Here is a 3135-nt window from a genome sequence, read left to right on the forward strand (position 1 = left end):
CCTGACAAATTGGCGAGCCTGCCAGGATTCGTCTAGGCCCATTAAATCCTAGTTGCGTTTTTCCGGGAAGTGAGAGAGTTGAGGGGAAGCTCAGTTCGTTGTGTTAATATGGAGCTAGAACGAATAATCGCGTTGGGTAAGGAATTGGGGTATGCTGGGGACGAGCTAAAGAAATGGGTAGCTGAAGAAAGAGTTCGGGCGGATGAAGAGAAAGCGCGCGTGAGAGCCGAGAGAGCTGAGGAACGTGATAACGTAAGGGAAGACCGGGAAGCAGCCGAAAGAGCGTTAGCTGCAGAGTGCGCTAAATTAGAAAAGGAAAGGGAGATTCTGCAGCTGAAAATCGCTGCACGTGAGATTAGTCATGAAAGTGCAGGAACTGTGGGAGACGAGCGCGGGGAAGCGCCAGGCTTAGTAATTCGAGGGAGTCCCCACAAGTTAATCCCGCAGTTCGACGAACGGAGGGATGATCTAGACTCGTATCTACTGCGCTTCGAGCGTACAGCAACAGGGTTGAGCTGGCCTTTGGAGAAATGGGCCACCACACTAAGCTTATGCTTGACCGGGGAGGCACTGTCTGTGGTTGGCCGGATGGCACCGGCGGATGCGTTGGATTACGGAAAGGTCAAGCTAGCGCTCTTCCAAAGATTTAGGTATACTAAGGAGGGGTACCGCGAGCGGTTTCGCAACGCCGAACCCGAGAAGGGCGAAACGCGCAGACAATTCGCTGCCCGATTGGCCGGATTTTTTGACCGATGGCTCGAGATAGCTGGAGTTGAGAAGACTTTCGAGGCATTACGAGACCAGGTCCTGGTGGAACAGTTCATGTTGACCTGCTCCAGCAAACTGGCCGTCTTTCTTAGAGAGCGTGATTCTCAGACTTTGGAAGACGTAGCAGCAAAGGCAGACCTGTTCCTAGAAGCCCAGACACCATCCAGCTCGATTAGGCAAAAGTCAGACGAGGTGACAACCAGGCAAGGTGCTGGAAACGGAGACACTCACGCAAGGGGAGAAACGCGAAGAGCTATCCGCTGCTTCATTTGTGGGAAGGCTGGACATAAGGCCGAAAATTGCAGAGGCAACGCGCAAGGCAAGAAAACAGTGGCGTGTTGGAATTGTGGCCGCGCTGGTCATAGGGCGGAAAACTGCAGGGGAAGGCAGAACGAGAAGCAGCAAGCCTCGTGCTTATGGACTGCGTCAACAGGGGCTGTCGACGCGCCTGACGACTCCTACGTAACACTGGATAATGGTGACAAAATCCCGGTAGTAAACGCGGCCATGGGAACACCTCCAAAGTTCTTAGTAGAGAACATGCCGGTCGTGGAAGGCCGTCTCGGGGAGCGCAAGATAACGGTATTAAGGGATACGGGGTGTAACACCGTCGTGGTCCGTAAGGAGTTGGTTCCCCGAGAGAGCCTAACAGGAAAGTCAAGTCCGGTGTTTCTGCTAGACCGCACCGTTCGATATCTGCCCGAGGCGGATATAGTTGTACGAACACCCTACTATACAGGGAAGGTGACGGCAAAATGTGTAAGTAATCCTCTCTATGATCTGGTACTCGGGAATATACCCCAAATGCGGGAGGCCAATGATCCAAACCCAGACTGGGAAATTAAAAACGAAGAGGGTCAAGGTCAAGTTTTGGCCAAGCCAACGTCGAAGCCGGAAGCACTTCCGAACGCCGTTGAAGTCAGCTTCAATAGTCGCATGACACCGAGATTGTCTAAATGTACTGACGAGCTCCGGAAAGACAAACCAGCAGAAGTTGCGTCCGCGAGGGCGAAGGGAGCAGATGGTCAAATGGAAAGACCAGATCGACCTTTGAAGGTATCGCAGGCGGCAGTGGTCGATGCGACAACCGAGGAGCTCGCCAATTTGTCAGGTTCGTTCGGGAAGGTGAGAGAGAATCATGGAAGCCAGAGCCAGCGGGAGAACTCAAACGTACTTTACTGTAAGAAGAAAAAAAAAAAAGAAAAAAACTGGAATACGACCAGCGTCGGATAAATGAAATAAATATTGCATTCAAAGTAAAGATATATACTGTCAGCACAAATAGTCATCACCCTGTATAGTCACCATGGGATGTGGCGGGTGGATCGTCGTCGGGCGGATCGTCGGAGAATGATGTCCGGCCCGCTGGTGCCCTTCGGACCAGCTGACGATGCCGAGCGCGGTGATCCAAGCTTGGCGGAGTCGTTTGCGAGGACGGAACGTAGCCGACCGGTTCAAGCCTGGCGGAGTCGATTTCGAGGACGGGACATAGCCGACCCGAGCTCCGCAACCCCAGAAGACAGCCGTCAAATCTCGCGCCTCGTCGGATTGCTTCGAACCCCTCTCGCGCCTCTTTCTTCTTCTTCTTTTTTCATGCTGCCACAAATCTCTCCTTCGTTCCTTTTCTTTTTCCTTGTCTTATAAATCATGACACACTGCGTGTTTATCGAAGCATACATAGTTAACGTTTTCCCTCCATTGTTTTTGTGCACGCACGCAATTTTTACACCCAATAATGATGATCCCGTGAAACTTGTTTTTGTTGGATCGTACCGTTCGATCATTTTAGCAAACATAAGGTTCTGATGAAGGTTTTAGCGAAGCGTTTACGAACGCTTATTAGCATTATTGAGCTACACAGGGCACGCGGAATAAGAGTGCAAAGTATATAGTAACAAACATACATGTAGCCCGATGTAGTTTGGAGTGCTGCGACGCAATGGTGAGAAGGGTTGCAATGTTAGAAGTCAATCTAGAAAAGGCCTTCGACCGTGTGTCGCGTGAAACTCGCTTTTCTATACTAAACCATGCCAATTTTAGGTTCTGCTTTGTGCGACTGTGTGTGCTTGGCGTACAAAAACTGTGCGACCGGTTTTGCTGTGAACAAGTGTGTAAGCGAGCGCATTCGGTTTTTTTCTTCGGTGCGACAGGGCTGTCCACTTTCGCCTTCGCTCTTTTGTATTTCTTTAGAGGCATACTGTCTAAGTATTATTCGGAGTCATTTTATTCGTGAGATTAAGTTAAAATCTCCTGAAAGGCGTATTGCGTCGTTCGCAAACGGCGTGACGATTTGTTTTTTTATGTGGACAAAGATTGTCGTAAAAGCCGAAGTGCTAACGGAAATGTTTGTGTCAATACGAGCAGTTC

This window comes from Ixodes scapularis, unplaced genomic scaffold (assembly GCF_016920785.2).
Source record: "Ixodes scapularis isolate PalLabHiFi unplaced genomic scaffold, ASM1692078v2 PGA_scaffold1__304_contigs__length_218370807, whole genome shotgun sequence".
In the NCBI taxonomy this organism is placed as follows: domain Eukaryota; kingdom Metazoa; phylum Arthropoda; class Arachnida; order Ixodida; family Ixodidae; genus Ixodes; species Ixodes scapularis.